The following is a 16,792-nucleotide window of genomic DNA, read 5'->3' on the forward strand; positions in this document are numbered from 1 at the left end:
TTGGAGAAGAATGGAGCAGCATCGCCTTGCGGCGATGGTCTCTCAGAGTCTGGGAAAACGTATCGTCAGGAGAAAACGTTTTCCCCCGCGGAGGGTTACGAACTCTCACTGTAGGTAAGGGTCTGCCGCCACTGTGAACGTCGTCTGGGTGGGCTGATCGACACTGACAGGAGAGAGCCGATACCGTCCTCCAGACTCATTCCAGTCCTCGTCGAGGTCGAAACCTCTCAGGAGGACCGAAGGAGTATTTAAATACGGTGTCCGAAGACACGTAGAAACGCCGCTGTCGCAGTAGAGGAGGTGGAAGTAGCTTGATCGATCGGCACAGAATGAGCGAGCCTTCTTGTCCGGAGACAGAGACTCTGGTTCGAGACAGAATCGGCAAGCTCCGATCGCGGCAGACCCACCGTCGGTTTGGGTTTCCCTCTCGGGCCCCAAAACGACTCGAGCAGAGACGTGGGCTCTGCTGGTGGGAGCGGCAATCCTTCCGCAAGGTCATTATGCTGACGAATCAGCTTAATGACTTCTGTAATCTCCTCTGTATCTCGGGAGTAACCGCGTCTTGCGGAGTAGGACCGTCCAGTCCTTCCAACAAGAACAGATCCCGAGATACTCCTCCTTCCGAAGGAGGAAAAGCGGCAGACCCCTGACGGTCGCCTCCAGCTACTTGCACGTATGTCCTGGTCGGTCCTAGAACCGTGCCTGGTCCCATACGGCGTCATAGCGGGATCGCGAGCGGCGCACCTCTCGCGATCACTCATAGGTACCTCGCTCCTCCCCTGGTGTAGCCCGAGGAGGTTGAAGGTTACGGAGAGGCAGACCTGACGCTAGCTCGCTGGCAGGACCAGCGTGCTTGGAGGGCTGCTGCTGATCGTCAACCCGCGGCGTGGCGATCGAGCAGCAGGCCTAGCCTTGCCGCTCGCCTGGGGCGAGAGGCTCGGCTGAGAACGTCGACGCTGATCTCTAGCGTCAGGCGAGCTGTTGCTGGTTACCATCTTCGCCCGGTCCCGATGGGAGCGGCGTCAGGTGACCTGCTAGGTTCGCTGTCGCGGTGAGACCGGCGAGCGTCCTCTCGGCGCGTCGAGCCGCTGGTACCAGCCGTGGCTGGTACCGACGGCCGCGGGGACCCCTTCCTCGCCTCAACTCGTGGCTGGTCAGCGACCGTCACGTCAACCCGAGCAGCCAGCTGGTCGCTGCGAGAGCGTCCACTGGCCTGACGAGCGTCGTCCTGCATGACTCTCGCCAGTCTTCTGCTCCGCGCTTCGGTCTTGACGGCGAGCGAGCTCGGGCGTCAAGACTTTGGCTGGACGGTCTCCCGCGGGAGACCGTCCACTCGGTACTTCTCGCTAAACGATAAGACCGAGGCGGGGATCCTGGTTTTAGTACGGCCAGCAACCGCTAGAACCAGGCGAGGAAGTGCCAGCCGAAGCTGGTACTCCTCTGGTCCCCGTCTTCTTCCTTCCTTGGTAGAAGAAAAGACGGGCCCTGTTCCGAGGGAGCAGGAGGTACCAGCAGAAGAGCTCCCCGAATCGCCGGAGCGAGACGGGCCCTTAGAAGGTCCCGAAGGAGCCTTCTTAGGGGGGAAAACCCGGGTTACCAGCTGGTCGCTGCAAGAGCGGCCGCTGGCCTGGCAAGAGTCACCTGAGCGTCTCTCACCAGCCTTCTGCTCCGTGCCGCGTCTTGGCGCCGAGCGAAACTCTGGCGCCGAAACTTGGCTGCACGGTCTCCCGAGGGAGAACGTACACTCGGGATCTCTCGCGAACGAGAGACCGAGCCGGAACCTGGCGTAGCGGCATCGCCGCTAGCACCAGGCGAGGAAGTACCAGAGCTAACCGATACTCCTCTGGTCCCCGTCTATCTCTTCCTTGCGGAAGGGGAGACGGGCCCCGCTCCCGAAGGAGCAGGAGGACCAGCAGAAGGACCCCCCGTCCCACCGAGGTGGGACGGGCCCTTAGAAGTTCCCGAAGGAGACTTCTTAGGGGGGAAGGCAGCCTTCTTCGGCTTATGGGCCTTAGAAGTCGAAGGGGAAGAGGCAGCAGCAGACGATGAAGACGAAGATGACAGCTTCCTCTCCTCTTCTCGTCAGCTCACGCAGGACAGTCGTCAGGTCCTCCATCTAGGCCGGAGCCGGGGCTATTGCCGAAGCAACCACGGCCCGACTGCACCTGTCCGGAAGGACCTGGGACTGGGGAAGACCCCACCACCGTGGGCATGGACCAGCATGGACCAGGCACATGGAAACCAGGATCGACAGGAACAGCAACCAGCTCAGGAGCGGCAGGAACAGCGGCAGCGGTAGACCCTAGAAGGGACAGCCAAGCCAACAGCGGGAATCACATCAGCGGCAGGTACGGCAGGCCCAGCGATCGCCTCGTAGAATCATCGGCAGCCAGCGGAACCTGGGTCCTGGCGGCCCGGTCCCGGTCCCGGGGGCGAGCTGCTGAACAGCGGAAGTCTGGGGCAGGCAACACGAAGAAACAGGCGGCGGCGGCAACCCCACCTCGGTACGGCTGCGGCCCTAGTAGCGGCAGACGGCGTCATCGACACGCATGGGGAGTGTAGACCAGGAGGGGGGGGAGCAGCATAAGCGGCCGTGGTAGTAGTGGAGACCGCCCCAGACCTCGCTAGACGCTGCAGCAGCCCGTGGATGCTAGGCACGCCCTGCCTCCGCGGTGGTCCATACCTGTCCAAGGTCGTCTCCCACGGATGTAGCACCTGCGGTAACATAGATAGATTAGTAAGAGGGGTTCCCTCACGCACGGGGGGAAGACATGCCCCACCCCGAACGCAAGGAAGACCCCAAATACAAAATACAACGAAAAAGCTGAGCGGGGGGCAGGAAGGAAGACGAAGAATCGGATACCAAGGGAGTCGCGGGAGAGCTTTCCGACGACTTCCTGGCAGACCTTCGCTTCCCCTACCCCCGCACAGCAGTGAAAAGTAATATGAAAATGAAACAGAATACTGCCCTTGCGATTCACTTCATAGAACTTAAAGGGGAAAAGATCAATTCCCGGGTAAGAACGGAAACTTGATCCAATAATATGATGCTATCATAAAATATATATGAAAATGAAACAGAATACTGCACTTGCGATTCATTTTCACATAAAAAAATCGTAAGGATCAATTCCCGGGTAAGAACGAAAATTGATCCAAATTAAATTTCATGCAAATAAATAAATGAAAATGAAAAGAATATTGCAATTGCGAATCCACTTTCATTGCATTCTATTATACAAAATTAAAAGGCTCGTGCCGAGCGCAAACACACTCTCGGTAACGAACGCACAGGGCAAACATATAATGAAAAGAGTACTTACATTTTTCAATTACACACTTTCGCCCACAATACATGACTCGGTGCGAGCGCGCCCGCCCTCGGCACCGAGGCATAATTCAAGGGTTCAATTCATGAAAAGAGAGGAAATCGCCGCATCTACGGCGATAACTCCATGTTGGTTCATAATTAAGTAATGAAAATGAAAACAGTGTACTTACAGTTTCATTTTCAAGTCAAACAAACCATTAGTAGAAAACACAATATAAACAAAGCATACGACGATGAAGCGGGCAGAGAGCGATGACGAACACGTCCTTCACACCCGCGGCCGAAAGCAAAAGTGATTTGTTTACCTCCCAGTCGCGCGGCGCGCGACTGCCGGACAAGCAGTTAACTACCGTTCTCCCCTTGTTCGAAGCTTACGACCGTTCCAGCTGCCGCTAGCTACTTCCTATTGTTAAAGGACCGATGGTTTGTATTACGTATCGGAACAACTTTAAATTTGGCCTTAATTTCTAACTTTGGAGAAAATACTTACTTCGAAAGGAAAGTAGAGGTCTTTAGCTCCGTTTCTCACCAACAACAAGTTGCGACTGATGCCCATCTCCGATGTCAGGACGCGTTATAATGTACTTTATTTGGGGTTGTACACGCTGATCGTACATGGTCCACTCTGGACCCTACGGTTTTTTACCCTATTTGACCGAGAGCAATCACGCCCTCAGCAACGAGAACATAACTCGTGAGGATCTACCTCAACATATGATCTGAATGCCCCACGGCAGCGCCAATCCACGCCAGGACAAATTCTGCGTGACGTGGTAGGGCGCGGGGAATTATCATCAACTTGATCCATATTAGAAAATGAAAAAGACACTGTACTTACAATACACCTTTTTCATACACACAAACCAGAAAGAGAAATCAATCACACAAAGCGAACGACGATCAGCGGGCAGAGAACGCAACGAACACGTCTTCACCCAGCGCGGCCGAAAGCAAAAGTGATTCCTCGCCTCCCACTCGCGCTGCGCGCGCACTGGCGGACAAGCAACTAACTACGTTACCCCTTGTTTGAAGCTTACGACTATTCCAGCTGCTGCTTAAGCAATCTTCCTAGTGTAAAGGACCCATGGTTTGTATATCGTGTCGGAACAAACTTAGGTACTTCGAAAGGAGAGTAGAGGTCTTGAGCTCCTGCTATCACCACCAACAACTCAAGACTGATGACCATCTCCGGTGTTACGACGTGTTAAAGTAGTACTTGGTATTTCTACAGAAGCAGTCCGCACGGACTGCAAGGAATGTAACCACGGATAAGACATCCTCTAGGAATTGGGGCGTCCAATGTATTTCGCCATGTTTAGTACTGGTCCCTGGGGGATTAATTACAGTTGTCCAAATAAATATTACTTAAAATTCTTGTTCAGTAGGTAAAACTGCATAGAAAAACCGCAACTGCCATAGTCTAGGCTGCAACGGATAAGTACCCTAGATCTAGGCTACAAGTACTCAACCGCCGACCGAAATCGGCGGAAGAACACCAAAACCAATATGGCGGCGATACCAAAACAACAACAAACAAAGTAGGGAGCGACTACATATCCGCGACGATCGATTTATGTGTGCTGTCAGTAAGGCCGTGGCGGAACGGCGCTTCGCGCCTTATCCGCATATTTAAAGATTCTTGGCAGGCACAGCATGTTCTGGCAAGAGGTAGGTAATGTTGCGCTGCGCGCACTAACCACAGGGGTTACAGTAAGGCTACTTACCGTGGCGGATGGATTTGGGTGTCGCGATACCAAAACAACAACAAACAAAGTAGGGAGCAACTGGCCCGGTAAAGTGTAAACAACCCCCGTGGGAGCCCGTGAGTTGGCCAGTCCACTCGATTGTTTACCCTAGTTGGTGTTTGCTACCTTACATGACTGAGCTTGACCTAGCCCCTCCCCTAAGTTTTCTTGTGACATTTGTTATGATTAGTACTACCTAGGTAGTAGCTAGGTGGCTGGCAGTACCTACAACCTACCTAGCTGTAGGTAAGTACCTAGATAAGTAGCTAGTTTTAACCCTGCAGCGAAACCTCGGCAAGGTTAGAATTGGAAGACTAACCTTGACTTCCGAATTTAGGTAGTACCCGCAAACCTTATAAAAGTGGTAAACAACCTAGGCATTCAAGCCTCATATGGCCGGAGGACCCAAATTCACCAGAGCAAGATAAACCTGAGGTAATTTTAACGGAAAACCGATTCCTAATCAACCTTGGCCCACATTTGTTTACATTGTTAAGGGTTGGGTTCCAATGCTCTAGCTTAATGTCGTTATTTGCAAGTGTACAAAACCCCTTTTCTCCGGGATATTCAACGGACTTTTATTTTCCAACGACGATTTAAACCTTTACCTGCTAAATAACGTCCGAGTCGTTCATCGTGTACTGCAACACGTAAATGTGCAATCTTGACTTCTGTCTAGTTGGCTCCTTGGCTCTCAGCCTCTATCGTATCTCGTCTCTCACTAGCGTCCTCGGTGAGGTGACAGACGACAACAGAAAATTGGTAATCATAAATACCCAAGTTTTTAAACGTTTCCTAATTCATTCATTATTTACCCATTTATAATATTAGAATAATAATATTACTTTACTATTTAGTTATTGAACAGAACATGTAATAATATAACTTTTTGAATTTAGGGATCCACTCTAAAGTTAGATTAAACATGCAATTTGGATTTAGTTTTTCTTTTAATTTCAAAAATTTTCGGTGAAATTACTAAAAAAAAGATGAATGCAGTTCATTATACCTCATTATTTATTTACCTTTAATGCTTTTCATTAGATAAAGACTTAATGTCTATAAGTCTGTGAAAATTCTACGGGTTGATATACGAATGGTAGTGCTTCTCCTTTATATACTACAGAGCGTCCAGCCCAGGCTTAGTCATAGCCATAACACTCACATATTAATCATATATTAATCAAAAGCAATATTCTAATAGTTATTTTTGTCTCTCTTCTGACTTAGTTTCCAGCCTTCTGTAGCTCATTTCCTTAACTAAAGCCCTTGCACCAGTCCAGTATTTCCAGTATTCCTGTTTAATTCTTTACCACGTATCAAATGCAAGAATCGAACAAGTGGCAACTAGATAGGGAGTACCTCATCTTTTTTGGTTTTGATTCTTACCAGTGCTTCATACTCCTTTCCAGTTTCATCCTCTATCGTTTTCTATTTTATGTACGGTAACATGATCGGCATTCGACAGAATTAGGACAGACATTGGCGGAGCATTCCCAAAGCTATTGTCCGATATTGCTCTCTGGACGACATTCAGGCGAATGTTCGCCCTTCCAAGGTAAAAATCTGTATATCCACATGTCCTCTCTTTTCTTCCAGGAACTAAAATGTAGACCATTTCTTTTGATATATATATATATATATATATATATATATATATATATATATATATATATATATATATATATATATAAAATATATGTCGGGAATTCGTTCCCTCTATGTAAAATTATTCATGTATTGTGTTTGTTCGTGCATGTGTGATGGACACTATGCTTCTGTCAGCATGCCGCCTTGTGTACAGCCTCATTTGCCAAATAGAATTAGATCGCTCACTCTCCTCGTCTTACTCATCCTCACAATTGGTGACCCAAGCAGTTTTGGCTTTGCCATTAAGAGACTAATTATCACCGCTCACCTTCAGAAAACCTTCAACGGACCCATAGGTTCTCTGGTACTCCTAAGCATGAGACTGACAATACGATGGAGAGTTCAGAGCATTCACTCGACTCCTCTGTGTCTGCCTACACCCGGTGATCCATGAGACGATCCTTCTTTGGGCTCAAGTCCTCTCGGCGCCTGTGCTCGCACCCCGGACGACCACATCGTCGGAGCCCCATTACGTCAAGCTGCCACCCTTCTGCAGTCAGGATGTCGCAACATGGCTGCAACAGGCAGATATGCAGTTCCGGATCCACGGTATCACCCGGGACAGCACCAAGGCGAACCTCATAGCCGGGACCCTCACAGCGTATGCCTTCAAACGCCTCGCTCCATGGATGCGCAGCCAGTGTGGGGAGCTGCCCTACAAAGGACCTGAAGAGGGAGGTCATCCAGGTCTTCTCCCTCCCATTTTCCCAGTGAACCGCTCAACCCTGTGACCACCTCGGATCCCAGACTTGCCTGGCACAAGCTCCAGGACCTGGAGCTTGTGTCTCCTGCCAGAGGTGGACCACCAAGGACGAAGGCAGGAGGTGAGCATCCTCTGCCAGCTTGTGCCTGAAGTCCAAAGCCAGATCCCTAATGCTGAGACCATGGAGATGGAAAGTCTGGTGCAATGGGCTTTTGCATTGTCTACCGCCACCCAAGCTGTAAAACTCTTCTCTCCTTCATCAGCCAACAACCTACAGCAGGAGGACACGGTTGGTGCAGCATACCAGTGATTGCCAAAGCCCTTCCCAGATGTCGGGTGGTGCTGCTTCTACCACCAGTTCGGCAGCAAGGTACAGAAGTGCGAGCGCCCTTGCTACTTCCACTCTTCAAAAAACGATGGAGGCAGTGCACAAAACAAACCCCCATGGCAGCGGCAGTAACAAAGTCCCAACCCAGGGGCTTCTACGTCCAGGACAGCATCTCCGGCCTCAGGATGGTGGTTTAACTGGTGCCATGCAGTCGATGTTCCCTACATATGCAGAGGATCGCAGCCGCACCCCCAACAAACCGACCACCTTTGTAGCTGCAAACGGGACGCCCATCTGCACCTACAGCACCAGGGCCCAGACCATCAATTTCCTGGGCCAGACCTACACCTGGCCCTTTGTCCTCGCCCACCACGGCCTCTTGGTGGACGTGGCCCACTAGTGCCTTCTCAATAACGAGACCTGCCTCTCCCACCCACTCACCAGGGGACCAAGGGCACCCACCATCTGCTCCATCCTTCCCCACCACAGATACGCCTCCCCTCTCCAGGATTTCCGGACGTCTTCCACCCCGAGCTTCGCCAGGTGGCTGGGGCTGCGCCTAAGCATGGTGTCTTCTACCATATTGAGACCAAGGGTCCCCCAACACATGCCAGGTTCCACCGCCTCCCGCCGAAGCTCCTCCAGAAAGCCAAGACCACGTTCAAAGAAATGGAGAAGATGGGGATCTGTAAAAAGGCAGCAAGTCTGTGGGAGTCCCCCCCCACATGGTGAAGAAGGCAGATGGTACGTGGAGGCCCTGTGGTGACTACCAGCACCTGAACCTCGTCACCACGCCTGACAGCTACCCCCTGCCAAACATGCAGGACCTCACCGGGCCTCTCCACAGTGCCAAGGTCTTCTCCAAGATCAACTTATTAAAGTCGTATTTTCAAGTCCCCATCCATCCCGATGACATTCTGAAGATGGCAATCATCACGCCCTTTGGATCCTTCATGTTCACCTTCTCCACCTTCAGCCTGTGGAACACTGGGGCCACCTTTCATCTGCTACTTGGACGATATTCTTATCTTTTCCAGATCGCCGGAGCACCTGAACCACATCTGGGCCATCCTCAAGGGCCTACAGGATAATGGACTTGTCGTCCGTTTTGACAAATGCACCTCCAGTGCCAAGAGGATGAATTTCCTTGGCCACGAAATTACAGTAGCAGGAGTTCGTCCCATGACGTCAAAGGTTGCTGCAGTGGAAAAGCTCCCAACACCGATGACTGTCAAGGCCCTCCTAGAATTCATCGGGATGGTGAATTATTACCGAAGGTTTGTCCTGGACATTGCCTGCACCATTTGCCCTTTGACTGAGGTCCTGAAGGGCAAACCTACGAAGCTGACATGGGGAGAAAACCAGCAGATCGCCTTCACCTGAACAAAGTCTTCCCTCAACAGGGCCACCACTCTGGCTCACCATGCCCCAACGTGCCCCTGACACTCACCACCAATGCCAGCAACATTGCTTGTGCCACCGTCCTGGAACTGCTGGTCAACGGAGTCCCCCCACCACTAGCCTTTTTTAACAAGAAGCTCAAACCCACTGAGACTGGCTACAGCACATTCGACAGCAAGCTCCTTGCTGTGTACCAGGCCGTCCGCCACTTCAAATATCTTCTGGAGGGCATCCCCTTCACCATAAGGATGGACCCACCAGCCACTGGTCCACGCCTTTGTCAAGGAGGGCGATGCCTAGTCCGCAAGACAGCTGTCTCCCAGTTTGGGTGCTCCATCGAGTATGTCCCCAGCGGAAGAAATCCCGTAGCCGACAACCTCTCAAGGGTCGAGATCAACTCCCTTCACCTCAGCATCGACTACAAAGGCATAGTGTGGGAACAAGCCTTTGACCTGATGTTCCAGCCTACTGGACCACCATCAATGCCCTTTGCTGGGAGGACATTCCCTTTGGCCCCTCCAGGATGATGCTCCTCTGTGATACCAGCCTAAGATGTCCTCGTCCCCTGATACCAGCCTCCTGCATGGCATCAGGAAGGACACTTGAGAGTGGGCCAGAAATTGCATTGCGTGCAAGAGTAGCAAGACAGGAAGACACATTGAATTGGGGAAAGGCTCTTTTTTCCAGCCCAGGCGAAGATTCGGACACATCCACATAAACGTCATTGGGCTCTTCATTCATCCAACAGTGCCAGATACCTCCTGACAGTGATCGACCGGTCTACCAGGTAGCCCAAGGCCACCCCAATGTCAGAAGCCATGGTAGACGCCTATGCTGGAGCCCTCCTGACCAGCTGGATCAACCACTTTGGAGTGCCCGACGACATCACAACAGACCAAGGACCAACCTTCACGTCAGAGCTCTGGTCTTCCCTGGCACACCTGATGGGGACCAAGCACTAAACCACGATGTCCTACAATCCCACAGCCAATGGTATGGTGGAAAGGGTCCACCGCTCCCTCAAGGCTTCCTTAATGGCAGGGTCCCAATGGGAAGGCACAGCTTCCCTGGGTTCTCCTTGGTTTCCGTCCAGCCCCAAGAGCCAACGGCAACCCTTCCCCAGCAGAGAAGGTGTATGGGGAAACCCTGACAGTGCCAGGCAAATTCTTCTCCGCTGACAGCAACGATCCTGATATTCCCCTTGCTAGGTTGCGTGCAGCTGCCCAGAAGTTTGTTCCCTGCTGGGAGACATACTTTGACAGAATGAAGCAGTTCTGCCAGAGAGCCTGGGACTCCTGCAGGTTTGCCTGCATGAAGAACAACACCACCTGCCTGCCCTTGACGAGGCCCTACCGGGGCCCTCACCAAGTCTTCCATCGGGAGGAGAAGGCATTCCTCGTGTCAATTGGTGGCCACAAGGACTGGGTGGGTCTTGATAGATTGCCTCAAGCCCACCATCATCCCTGATAAATACGACCCTGCTGAAGGCCCTCACAAAATCCCGATGCAGCTGGTTCCTGGCAGTGCCCCTAAATGTCGTCGAGGCCACCTAAGGAAAGCAGCTGAACCCCCCAGGCCCACTATCAGGGACGGCATCCTGCTTTCCAGCCCTCAAGGCAATGAGGACACACAAGACGCCCTTCAACCAAGGGAATCACAAACCAGAGGACTCCTTGAGCTCCCCGCAAGATTCCGTTAGTCATCCAACGATTCTACGTAATCATTGTCTTGGGAGGAATATTTTTAAGGATGACATTCGGACGAATGTTCGCCCTTCCATTGTAAAAATCTGTATATCCATATTACCTCTCTTTTCTTCCAGGAACTAAAATGTAAAACCATTTTTACATAACACCCTTTCTTTTGATATATATATATATATATATATTATATATATATATATATATATATATATATATTATATATATGTCGGGAATCCATTCCCTCTATGTAAAATTATTCATGTATTTTTCGTCTGTGAACACATTCACAGCAGGGGCCCTGTCCCTTTTTGTTTATGTTTGTTCGTGCGTGCATGATGGACACTATGCTTCCATCTGCACACCACCTTATGTACAGCCTCATTTGCTGAATAAAATTAGTTCGCTCGCTCTCCTCATCTTACTCAGTCCTCACATAGGTATCAACCTAAAATTTCAACAACTTGGGTATCCTTTCACCCTTATTATTATTATTATTATTATTATTATTATTGTTATTATTATTATTATTACTATGAGTGCTACAAGTCCAAGAGAAAGCAGGACAATTGAAAAAAGAACAGCGAAGTGAATAATCTATTATATATTTGGCAATGTGTGTATGTATGTTTGTATGTATGTTTGTATGTATGTATGTATGTATGATTGGTATGGGCGCCCGGGCCGATGGTCTGACGGGACTGAGATTCGGAACAGAGATGGGTTTCCACCCCGGAAAGGTCGAGACCTATGTTCGGGAGCCCGGAAACCCCAGGAGCCTGGGGTCCCAAAATTTCTACTTCGCACCCCCCCCCCCCCCCCCCCCCCCTCTAAAGGGTGAGTCGGGATTCCGTGAAACAGAGCTGGTTCTGCCCATGAAACGGGGCTGGCTATGCCCGTAGACTTAGTTACTTTACAAATTTCTGTATACATATGACTTATCATTTGGAAAAGAAGACTATAGGGCAAGCATCAATGACATCAAAGAGGGTGGTTTTAGAAGGGCGTTGACAGAGAGAGAGAAAATGAGAGGGAGAGAAAAATGAGAGAGAGTAGACCGGGTGTTAGGGAGAAGAAAGAGGAAAAAAGACAGAGAGAGAGAGAGAGAGAGAGATTCTTAGTATATTATTATATATATATATATATATCTATATATATATATATATATATATATATATATGCTCTAGGTTACACAAGTTCCTCGCTGGCCGAGTGGTTTTCGAGCTGGGCTGCCAATCCGGTGGTCTCAGGTTCGATTCCCGGCTCGGCCAACGCGGAATCAGAGAAATTTAGTTCTGGTAATAGAAGTTCATTTCTCGATATAGTGTGGTTCGGATCCCACAATAAGCTGTAGGTCCCGTTGCTAGGTGACCAATTGGTTCCTAGCCACGTAAAAATATCTAATCCTTCGGGCCAGCCCTAGGAGAGCTGTTAATCAGCTCAGTGGTCTGGTAAAACTAAGATATACTTATCTAGGTTACACAGACCAATCTAGCTGGGACCCGCCCGTAGGGCGGGTAACCAGCTAGTAAACTATAAAAGAGAAATGGTGAAGAAAAAATAAATATGGTTAAAAAGAAATAAATCAGTAAGTGAAATTCAAGTGGGTCTGATTTGTAATAGACTGCTTACACCAAGTTTGAACTCCTGAAATTCCAATGATTCAACTGTAAGACGGGGAAGATCACTCATCGTTTTAGAAGACAATGTGGTTTTGAACCTTGCTAAAGGAAAATTGTGACTCTTAGAAGAGACTGCATATCTAGTCCAATATTTGGTGAATGTAATATGGGAAGCTCGATCTGACTACAAAGTCTTGTGCCGCAGCTCTTGTTATGCTGTAATGAAAGCTACTCTAATTAGGTTTCAGGTTGAATTTTAAGTGGTCACTGCTGCATGCACCACCTGTATTGACATTCCATGCACAGTAGCTCACGTTTACTATGAGGCGTCACTATCCACAATTCACATGCAGTGGGTAAAGGGCACACTTTCATTTATAAGATCTCTGATTTAAACCATTACTCTTTCCATATTTCCTTACTATAGTACGGCAAGTGTCTTACTCCATTAATGTAAAATAAAAAAAAATATGATGACCCCGGCGTCCTCGTAAATTTATGCTATGTCCAGAAGTTGACTAAGTTTTTAAAAAAATTTATTTTCAGTTATATTCATACTGTTGCTCTAGATTTGAAAGTAATCATTTCAGTGCTCTTCATACATTTGCTCTAGATTGCTAACTAATATATCAGTGTTATTCATGTTTTTGCTATAGATTCAAACGAATTGTCATGTTGTACTTTCTTACTTTATTTGTTCTCTTTAATTTGTTTTAGTTTATAGATCCTTTATCATGTCTTGTTTTTTTATTGTTAGTTGTTAGAGTTTCAGGAGGCTTAGGAAGACTCAGTGCAGGTTTCTTACTTCATTCACACACTGGCAGAAATATACATAAAATTATAAGTTAAGCATATGACTACAATCGAAGTGTGAGCCTTCTTGAATCTTCTAACCCACAACTGTGAGGTTCTGGACCCCACACCGCTTCTGCTTAGGCTCCTGGCTATTTTCTATCTGCACCTCTGCTCTCTGCATGCTTTCTGGAAGGTTCTTCAAAGGAGACTGTCCCACCTACCATAGGCGGAGAATCTGCTACTGTCCCACCTGGTGGGAGTCCTTATTAGTTGAAGATTATCTACCGCCGTCCCTTGGGTGTAATTGAGTGACTTAATTCCCCCCCTTGTTGGTGGAACTAATGACGTCACCGGAACTGTTGAGTTTTTGGTGAAAGATCAAAAGCCAGGTCACATGTGAGAATTTTAATGGCAGTGCTTAGATTAAAACTTTGTGCATGTTAGGGCTATTGTTCAAGACTCTTCCTGTGCCCAATTCTCTCTCTCTCTCTATTATTCGTTTTCTCTCTCTCTTTCTTTCTCTGTCTATCATTTGTCTATTAATGGTTTTCTCTCATTTATTTTTCTCTCTTTTATATATGCCCTATTCTTAACTGATATTCGCCTAGCTATTGTAAGGACGGCATTACGCCAAATGTCCGTCCTTCCTCTGTACATACTTTTTATCCATATATTAAAATGTAGAGCATTTCACGGCCTATCCACCGATATATATATCATGTACAAATGTACTCTCTGCACGAATACATATGTATATTTTCAGCTGCAAAGAAACACAATCAGATCCCTTTTTGTGTGTGTGTGTGACGAAAACTGTTTCCATCAGCACTGCTGCCTCATATACAGCAGTCTCTGCTCAATAAAGTTCGTTAGAGCTTTTTCCCTGTCTTCCAGTCCTCACAACTGGTGACCTCCCGGAATTAGGACGGTAGCAGCTCAGGCCACCTACCCCAGAAAACCTTTAATGGCCCATATGGCACGCAGTCTAGGTCCTCTGGTGTTCATATCCGTGGTCGACCACAACACCATTAGTGGACTAAAAACAACACGTCCTCTACAGGAGTGTTTTGGTGTTTATCTCACGGTTCGGCCCACCAATTATGACACCTGTTGACCGTAAGAGTGAGCTGGCAGACATGGAGAACTCAGCTCAAAACTGGGAGCTGTCCATCGCTGTTCCTTCTGGTTCTTTGATGCCCTAACCCGCAGCACGATCCATGTTCTCCCCAGGTGGTCCCCTGACGCCCCAATCGACGTCCTTGTGCATCGCCACCAGCACCGGCTGCCCACAACCACTGATAACCACCTCCCGGAGAAAGCAGGTATTCGACGTGATCCATGGTCTCACACACCCATCACCCTGCACAACAACCAGACTCATGACAGAAAGGTTCGTTTGGCACAGCATCAAGAGGGACTCCCAGGAGTGGGCCAGGAACTGCACTGCGTGCCAGAGCAACAAGACAGGAAGGCACACTGAATCAGGAATAGGTATCTTCCCTCAACCCAGGCAGAGATTTGGGCATAGCCACGTCGACATCGTCGGGCCCCTTCCCCCTTCCGACAGTGCCAGATACCCCCTGATGGTGATTGCCCGGTCCACCGGGAGGCCAGAAGCCACCCCAATGTCAGAAGCCACCGCAGATGCCTGCGCTGAAGCCCTCCTGTCCAGCTGGATCAGCCGCTTCAGAGTGTCAGATGACATCACTACAGACTGGGGAACCGCCTTCACCTCAGAACCCTGGAATGCCTGATGGGGACCAAGCATCATACGACCACGGCCTACAACCCTGCAGCCAACGGCGTGGTGGAAAGGACCCACCGCTACCTCAAGGCCTCCCTGATGGCACACTGCACAGGCCCTGACTGGAAGGCACAGCTACTGCGGGTCCTCTGCGGCCTCTGCACCACCCCAAGAGCCAATGGCGACCTGTCACTGGCAGAGAGTGTTTACGGCGAGACCCTGACAGTACCAGGTGAATTCTTCCCCACCGACAGCGATGACCCTGGCATGCCACTGGCAAGGCTCCGGGCAGCCTCCCAGAAATTTTTTCACTTGTGTTGAAAAAATGTCTTGGTATTTATGTTGGTTCTTCATGTAGACTGTTACAAGTCCAGTATTATAGCCATTTGGGACTAAGTTATACAGAACTGGCTCCAGAATCTCTAATCCCGAGTTCTCTAATATGAGAATACATGCAAAGAGTTGTAAAATTACTATTGACAAGAAACATTTCTCTATTATTGGCACCACAAAGCAAACTACCCATCAAGCTACCCTTGAGTCATTGTTTATTAAGCACCTTTCACCTAATTTAAACTCCAACACCTCGTCATCTCCTCTCTCTCTCTCTAGCGTGAGGTTTACGTTGTGACTTGTGTGCAGACCTTACCCGTTTTGGTCACTCGCCTCTTTCTTTCTTTATGAATAGGTAGTTTTCTTCTCATTCTCTATTTTAACATTCTGAGTATATTTTAATTTTATTGTAATTTTTAAGTTTATTTAATTTTTATTGTAATTTTTAAGTTTATTTAATTTTTATTGTAATTTTTAAGTTTATTTTAATTGTGAATTTCAATTGCAGACTGATGATGTGTTGGTGACAACATGAAACGTTTCTTAGTAAAACACGTGTACATGACTGTCATCTGATTGGGCACCTCTTCCTTTATATTTATGGTTTTCCTGATGTGATATATATATATATATATATATATATATATATATATATATATATATATATATATACACGCACGCACGCACACACACACACACACACATATATACGAAGATATATGCAGCTGCAAAGAAACCCAATTGCAGCGGGGACCCATCCCTTTTTGTATGTGCATGCATGACGAACACTACGTTTCCGTCGCACTACTGCCTCATATACACCCGTCTCTGCTCTAGGAGTTTTTTTTTACGGCTGCTCTGTGAGCAAGAGCCCGTGCTGACACAAGGTCAGCTAAATCAAAAACAACAACAACTCTAGGAGCTGCTCTGTGAGCAAGAGCCCGTGCTGGCACAAGGCCAGCTTAATCTTAAACAACAACAACTAGGAGCATACGGGCCTGCTCTGTGAGCAAGAGCCCGTGCTGGCACAAGGCCAGCTTAATCTTAAACAACAACTCTAGGAGCAAGAGCCCGTGCTGGCATAAGGCCAACTTAATCTCAAACAACAACAACACTCAAGAAAGTTACGGGCTGCTCTGTGTGCAAGAGCCCGTGCTGACACAATGTCAGCCTACTAAAAAAACAACAACAACAAATCAGTAAAGTTAGTTAGACCTTTCTCCCTGTCTGATTCCAGTTCTCATACTTTCATCACATCTTTATTTCAGTGTTATTCCTAATTTTGCTCTGGATTTCAAACAAATCACTTCAGTATTATTCCTATTTTAGGTCTAATTTAAAATTAATAATTTCATTCATACTTTTGTTCTAGATTTCAAAACAATAATTTTCAGTTATTCATGCCTAGAGAGAGGCTACTTTACACTACTTAGAATAACA

At 48.3% G+C, this 16,792-nt stretch overlaps 1 protein-coding gene across 1 annotated transcript in view; it reads right to left on the reverse strand.

Moving 5' to 3' along the window:
* LOC135219233 (exportin-6-like) overlaps positions 1-5,840 on the reverse strand; it is a 263,732-nt gene extending 257,892 nt beyond the window's left edge. The window contains exon 1 of the mRNA XM_064255826.1: positions 5,685-5,840. The gene's annotated coding sequence lies outside the window, so the exon portion shown is untranslated. The remainder of the gene's footprint in view (positions 1-5,684) is intronic.
* Positions 5,841-16,792: the final 10,952 nt, after the last annotated feature.

The sequence above is a fragment of the Macrobrachium nipponense genome, chromosome 1 (genome assembly GCF_015104395.2).
Source record: "Macrobrachium nipponense isolate FS-2020 chromosome 1, ASM1510439v2, whole genome shotgun sequence".
Classification (NCBI taxonomy): domain Eukaryota; kingdom Metazoa; phylum Arthropoda; class Malacostraca; order Decapoda; family Palaemonidae; genus Macrobrachium; species Macrobrachium nipponense.